This window comes from Eriocheir sinensis, chromosome 16, assembly GCF_024679095.1.
Source record: "Eriocheir sinensis breed Jianghai 21 chromosome 16, ASM2467909v1, whole genome shotgun sequence".
Lineage (NCBI taxonomy): Eukaryota > Metazoa > Arthropoda > Malacostraca > Decapoda > Varunidae > Eriocheir > Eriocheir sinensis.
The window spans coordinates 12,950,674-12,958,249 of NC_066524.1; the positions used below are offsets into that span (position 1 = coordinate 12,950,674).

The 7,576-nt window shown below is 40.5% G+C and overlaps 1 long non-coding RNA gene across 1 annotated transcript in view; it reads left to right on the top strand.

The window, feature by feature from the left end:
- Positions 1-1,310, top strand: part of LOC126999310 (uncharacterized) — a 3,063-nt gene extending 1,753 nt beyond the window's left edge. Inside the window, exons 1-2 of the long non-coding RNA XR_007753229.1 lie at positions 1-825; positions 910-1,310. The exon at positions 1-825 is cut by the window's left edge and continues 1,753 nt beyond it. This is a non-coding gene — a long non-coding RNA (uncharacterized LOC126999310). The remainder of the gene's footprint in view (positions 826-909) is intronic.
- The last annotated feature ends 6,266 nt before the right edge of the window (positions 1,311-7,576 follow it).

Genomic DNA, 7,576 nt, shown 5'->3' on the forward strand with positions numbered 1-7,576 from the left:
ATGAAAATAAATATTGCTTGAAAAAAAGTTTAAAAAAATGTTGAGTTGAAAAAGAATTGAAAAAATATATTAAGTTGAAAAAAAAAGATGAAAAAATATTGTGTAAAGAAACGAATACGACTTAACGAAGAAAGGAAAAAAAAAAAAATGGAAAGGAACCACAAAACGAAAAAAATATGGAAACAAAAAAAGGAAGATTATCATAAAAAGGCAAAAAAAAAAAAAAGGTCATATTTAGGACGACTTAACAGATTGACACCAAGGAAAAAAAAAAAAAAACATAAAACAACACGACTTTTAAAGCTAATGAGAGACAAAGTGACACATAAGGAAGGGAGGGAAAGGGAAGGGAAGGGAGGAAAAAAAGGGTGAAATTACAGGGTGACACAAAAAGGATGATGATTTAGGATTAGAGGGAGAAGGGAGAGAGGGAAAAGGGAGGTAAAGGGGGAGTGTGTAAGGGAGGTACGTATGGTATGATCAAGGGTGGGAGGTAAGGTTAGATTTAAGGGTGAAAGGTGAATCAGGGTGCAAGGTGTAAGGTAAGGTTAGGGTGACTAGGGTGGGCATGGAAGAAGGGTGACAAGGGGTAGGGAGGGTGGTAGGGTGAAGAAGCGAGGTAGGGCAGGGTGAGGCATTAGGTAAGAAAGGGTGTAAGGGAGTGTAAGGTAAGGATGTAAGGGAGAAAAGGGAGAAATAACGAGAATAGTAGGGAGAAAGCATAACAAGGGAGGGTGAAGTATTAGGTAAGGTAGGGTGGAATAGGGTATAAGGGAGAGTAAGGTAAGGATATTAAGGGTGGAATAGGGTGTAAGGGAGAGTAAGGTAAAGATATTAAGGGTGGAATAGGGTGTCAGGGAGAGTAAAGTAAGGATATTAAGGGTGGAATAGGGTGTCAGGGAGAGTAAGGTAAGGATATTAAGGGTGGAATAGGGTGTAAGAGAGAGTAAAGTAAGGATATTAAGGGAGGAATAGGGTGTCAGGGAGAGTAAGGTAAGGATATTAAGGGTGGAATAGGGTGTCAGGGAGAGTAAGGTAAGGATATTAAGGGTGGAATAGGGTGTCAGGGAGAGTAAGGTAAGGATATTAAGGGTGGAATAGGGTGTCAGGGAGAGTAAGGCAGGGTAAGGATAAGGGAGAAAAGTGATATATAGTGTAAGGGAGAGAACATAACACAGGCCAGGGTAGGGTGAGGCAGGGTGGAAGGCAGGGCGGAGAAGGGTGTGGCAGGGAGGAAGGGAGGGAGGGTGTGAGGGAGGAAGGGTGTGACATGAAATTAAATTGGTGACCAGTTTGAAAAAAAAGAAAAAGTTGACTAGGTTTATTTATTTTTTCGTTTTGTTGTTGTTGTTGTTGTTGTTGTTGTTGTTGTTTTATCTCAGTGTTGCCAACCAGAGTGATATGCCTGACGGAGGAGGAGGAGGAGGAAGGGAGGGAAAGAGAGAGGGAGGTGAGAGAACATGGAGACAAGAGAGAAAGAGAAGCAAAGAATAGGAGAAGGGAAATAAGAATGAGTAATAAAATAAAATAAAGTGATGAGTTGTTAAAGATTAGGAATGATGAGAAGGTGTTGTTTGGAATATTAGAGAAACCGAAAAAATGTTTGAAAGAAAAATAAAACAAAAGAGAAACAAAGAGATAAGATAGATAAGGAATATGGGAAGAACAAAAAGATGGACAGACAGACAGACAGACAGATAGATAGATAGATATACAGACAGACAGACAGATATACAGATAGGTAGATAGATAGATAGGATAGACAGACTTACAGATAGATAGATAGATAGATAAACAGACAGACAGATACACAGATAGGTAGATAGATGAATAGATAGATAGATAGGATAGACAGACATACAGACAGATAGATAGCAAGATAGACAGGCAGATAGATAGATAATGAGGGATAAAAAGCCGCGGTCAAACTCCACACGCGAAGGTAAAGACCAAGAGGGAGGTAATTATGGAGGAGGAGGAGGAGGAGGAGGAGGAGGAGGAGGAGGAGGAGGAGGAGGGCGGGCAGAAGAATTAAAAGCAGGCAAAAGGTTAAGAAGTGGAAGAAAGAGGAATAATAACGGTAATAATCTGATGAAGGAGAATAAAAGGAAGACGGAGAAGAGGGAGGAGAAGAATGGAGAGAAAGAACAAGACGAAGAAGAAGGGAAAGAGAAGAGAGATGAAGAAAAGTAGAAGATAAAGAAAACAAGGAAGAAATAAATAAAAAAATAATGTGGAAGTTGTTATTAAAGGCAAGAAAAAAAGAAAATTATACAAAAAAACAGATTAAGTAGGAAAATAGATATGATAAAAGAGGGGAAGAAGGAGACGAGAAACAACAACAACAACAATAACAACAACAACAAAGAGTAAGATAAATAAAGAAAACAAAAGAAAGGTAAAGAATAAAGAATACAAAGAAAGACAAGAAGAGAGGGAGAGAAAAGAAAGATAAAATAGAACAAAAAAAAAGAAAGAAAAAAGGAGGAATGACAACAACGGGAAGAATACAAGATTGAAAGGGAAGAAAAGAAAGAGAGCAAGAAAGAAAGAAAGAAAGAAAACAGAAAAAAGGGAGGAAAAAAAGGAAGGGAAACAAATGGAGGAAAAAAATAATAAACAATAAATAAGAAAAGTGAAAGTGGAGACAGAGTAATGAAAAATAGGGGAAGAGGAAAGAGAAAAAGGGAAGAAGGAGAAGATGGAAATATAAAAGAAACGAAGGAGGAAGGAAGGAAGGAAGGAATTAGGAGGAGGAGGAAGAAGAATAAGGAAGAAAGATTAAATTTGCGGATGAGAAATATAATGGAAGAGAGAGAGAGAGAGAGAGAGAGAGAGAGAGAGAGAGAGAGAGAGAGAGAGAGAGAGAGAGAGAGAGAGAGAGAGAGAGAGAGAGAGAGAGAGAGAGAGAGAGAGAGAGAGAGAGAGAGAGAGAGAGAGAGAATGTTTGTGTGTGTGTTTGTGTGTGCTGTTATTAAGTATCTTTGATCGTGTTTGTCGCTTGTTTCCCGCGGACCGTTTTTAATTTTCGTTTTTTTTCTTGTTTTTTTCTCTTCTATTTTTGTTATTATTATTTGGCGTATGTATTTATGTGCTTGTTTTTGCAGTTATTGGATGTTCTTATATTTATTGCGCCCTGCTGCTGCTGCCTGTACTGTGTGTGTGTGTGTGTGTGTGTGTGTGTGTGTGTGTAAATTTTGCTTTGTCTCTTAGTTACTGTTTTATTTTCATTTTGGTGCTACTACTACTACTACTACTACTACTACTACTACTACTACTACTACTACTACTACTACTACTACTACTACTACTACTACTACTACTACTACTACTACTACTACTACTACTACTGCTACTACTACTACCTCCTCCACGACCCTTTCTCTCTCCTCTTGTGCGTGAATCAGTGTGTGTGTGTGTGTGTGTGTGTGTGTGTGAGGGAGTACAGGTAATGGCTCCTCCTCACGACACCTGCTCCTCCTCACACCTTGATACTTAAATAAGAAAGAAACGAAAAAAAAGAAACAGGTGCACGAGAGAGAGAGAGAGAGAGAGAGAGAGAGAGAGAGAGAGAGAGAGAGAGAGAGAGAGAGAGATTATTAAAAGAAAGACACGAAGAAGAACAGTACAGACATAGATAGATAAATAGATAGATAGATAAATTGGCAGAGGTAAAATAATGCTACAAAAAACATCTAAAAAAAACAATGAAAAAACAAATTCCATCTTCATAAATTCTCCCAACCATGATATTCGTTCAGTCTATTTTATTCACTTTTTTTTTCTCTCATTACTTTCTTACTCTCCATCCTTTCTTCCTTCACGTGCTCTCCCTCCGTCCATCTTTCTCTCCCTCTCTCTCTCTCGCTCTCTTTTTTTTGGCATCGAAGGAAAAAAACTGTATTGGAAGATTAAGTTCTCTCGTGCTCTGCTTCTTTGCTTTATGTTATAGCCGCATATCTCTCTCTCTCTCTCTCTCTCTCTCTCTCTCTCTCTCTCTCTCTCTCGTTTGTTTGTTTGTTTGTTTGTTGTGATGGTGAAGATTGGGAATAGTTGATGTGGTGTTGTAAGGTGGTCGTGATAGTGGTGGTGGAGTTGAAGGAAGTGGAAGAGTGGTGGTGGTGGTGGTGATAGTGGTGGTGGAGGTGAAGGAAGTGGAAGAGTGGTGGTGGTGGTGGTGGTGGTGTCTCAAGTGGTGTTATTGGTGCCGTTGTGGTGTTTGTTAAAAGCCGAGAACTGTGTGTTTAGGAGGGTGGTGATGGTGGTGGTGGTGAGGTGGTGGTGGTGGTGTGTGTGTGTGTGTGTGTGTGTGTGTGTCTGTGTGGACCATCTCTCTCTCTCTTTTTCTCCTTTTTGTTTCTCATTTTTTTCATCTATATCATTTCATCACATTCGTATCCATATCTTTATTATCTACTATTATCTCTCTTTCATTCTTTATTATTATTTCTCATTCTTTTCATCTATCTATTTCTCACATTCTTATCTGTTCTCTATTCCTTTATTCTTCCTTTTTTTTCATTATTTCTCATTCTCATTTATCGTCTATTTATCATTCTTCCTTTCGTTATTTTTTTGTTTCTTATTCTTTTCATCTATCTACTTATCACATTCTTATCTATTCTCCTATCTATATTTCTTCCTTTCCTTCGTTTTTACCTTCAATTGTTACCCATTTTCCTTTCTCCACCTTTTCTCTTATCTTTTCATCTCTATTCATCTCCTTCTTATCTTCTGTTTCCTCTGTTCTGTCTATCTTTTTTCCTTCGTGTTCCCCTCCATTTATTACCCATCTTCCTTCTCCACCTGTGCTCCTGTTCATATATAATCTTACCTGTTCAAATTAGCCTTCTACCTGTCCACCCCTTCACCTGTCTGTCCCGTCACTCGTCCGGGCCGCATTCCTTCCCTTCCCGTCTGTCTGTATGCTCGCTCAAGGGTGTCTGTCTGTCTGTCTGTCTGTCTGTCCCTGTACGTGATATTTGCCCACCTGTCTGTCTCCCCACATTCCTGTCCTACCTTGCTTACCTGACTGTCGATCCTGCCTGTGTGTGTGTGTGTGTGTGTGTGTGTGTGTGTGTGTGTGTGAGGGAGTGTGAGGGAAGTCTTGCATATCTATCTATCTATCTTTTTCTTTTTATCTATCTCTATATGTCTATCTAGTTTTTGTTCTTATTATGTTCTATTTTAGTGTCAGAATAATTGCTTCTCTCTCTCTCTCTTTACCTGTCTATACCTGCGTAAGTTAGTGAATCCTTGCATACCTTTATCTCTTCCTTTCTCTTCTCCTCTATCCTTCTCTCCCTCTCTCTCCCTCCCTCCCTCTCTCTCTCTCACCTGTCTTACCTGGCATGGCGGGACTGACGGCGGCGGCGGCGGCGGCGGTGGAGCGCGGCGGAGCGTGGTCGCCGGAGTACCCGCCCGCCGACCATTAATACCACGTAACGATCTTGCAATTGCGAAGTCGGCGCGGCTCACGACCCCCGCGGCTCCTGGCCCTGTAATTTGGATCAAGGCTGTCCCTGGCGTGGCCTAAGTAGCTTCCCTCAGATGTGATCGCTGGGACCCATTCAAGAGCGAGACTCGTGAAATTTCTGACTCTGTTTTCATTAGCTTCTTGCGACGGCACCACCTCACCTTCGCCTTGTCCTCCTCCTCCTCCTCCTCCTCCTCCTCCTCCTCCTCCTCTTCTTCCCGCCTCCCGCCGCTGTGCTTGCTTGCTGGTTGCTTAGCTTGCTCTTGTCCTGTCTTTCCCTCGCTTGTTCTTGATCTCTCTTGCTTGCCTGGTTGGTCTTGGGTGCATTGCTTTTGTTTGTCTTGTCTTTCCGGTTTTTGTTCATGCTTGCTTTTGCTTGTTTGGTTGCTTGGTTCTTATCTTGGTGTTTGTTGCGGGCTCCTTCTTGCTTCGGTGTTTCTTGTTTCCTGGTTCCTCTTTTTCTCTTATATCTATGTTGTTTAGTGTTTACGTAAGGAAGGTTGAGGAAGAGAGGAAGAAGGGATTGAAAGGATAAGGCAAGAAAGGAGAGGTGAAAGGTAAGAGAAGGAAAAGAATAGAAGGTGACAGGGCAGGATAGAACAGTAAAGGAAGGGACGGAAATTGAAAGGAAAAGAATACAAGTGAAAACTAAGGTAAAGAAAGAGAAAAACGGAAAGGTTAAAGAAATGCATTGTGAGAGGGAAAGAAGGGAAGATAGGATGGAGGAAAGGAAGGTACTTTTTTGCCTCATAAGGACTGAAAAAGAAAGGGAGAAAAAAGTGCAGTGGTGAAGTTTAATGATGATAGAAGTGGTGGTGGTGATAAAGGTGACTACGTGTTTAATAGCAGTGGTGGTGATGAAGGTGGTGATGGTGGTGGTGGTGATAGCAGTAGTAGGGGTGGAGGTGAATTATGTTACTGTAATGGAGGAGGAGGAAGAAGAGGAGGAGGCGGTGGTGGTGGTGATGATACAAATGGCGGGGTGTCATAATAGTAGTGGTGGTGATGGGTGGTGATGGTGATGACAGTGGTGGTGATGAGAAATAAGGAAAAAAACATGATGAAGATGGTGGAATAAATTAGTGCAGTGGTAATGATTATAATAGCATAGTAGTGGTGATTGTGGTGGTGGTAGTGGTAGTGGTGATGAGAGATGTGGTGGTGGTGGTGGTGGTGACCTTGCCTAACGCACGAACACCTGAGTAACGAGCAGGTAAAACGTGAGTGTAACGCGACGTGACAAAAAAAATGAATCGTGACATGAAACGTGACATGAATTAAGAACAAATCATGAAGGGAAGGCAAGAAAGAAAACGGGGGGAGGAAGTCATAATGAAGGGATGACTCGGATGAAATACAGATTAACGAAGGGAAAAACGAGGAAAATAACAGGAAAGGGAAGTTGTCATTGAGGGAGGAGGTGGAGGAAAAAGAGGTGTTCACAATATTTGGGGGTGACTCGCGTTTGACAGAATGGCTTTGGTAATGAGATGTTGATGGGAAAAAAACAGAATATTGAAAAGAAATGACGAATAAAGAAAAAGATAATTCCGAGGTGACCTTTAAAAATGTATTGGCAGCTCAAGGCAATAGTAATTTGTATGACATTGAGAGTGGAGTCGTGGGAATAAAAATAGTTAGTAAAAAGAGAATAAAGGAGAATTGCAACATAATTGAACGTTAGCAAATGAGATCACGTTAGCGGAAGGTGATTTGCAAAACAATGATAAATCGAGAACATATAAATTAATAAATGGGAAATAAAAACGAAATTACAAGATAACTAAAAAGAAAAACTAAAAGACATAAGATAATTTACACAGCATTGATTTCTCGAGACAATAAGATTTTGTAATAATAAAACCAAGGAGGAAGGTGAACACAGAAACGTGACTTCATTATACTGGAAATTAGGAAACGGGGAAAAAGGAACCAAAACAAAGGAGGACACGAGAAAAAAAAAAAAGTAAGAGGGTTTCCCAACAAAGCAGGTAAAGGTGATTCAGGTGAGCACAGGTAACACGCAGAACACGTCGATAATGGGAAATAAAAAAAAATAGTAAAAAAAGGTATAGGTATTATTTCACCTGTAATTATCTC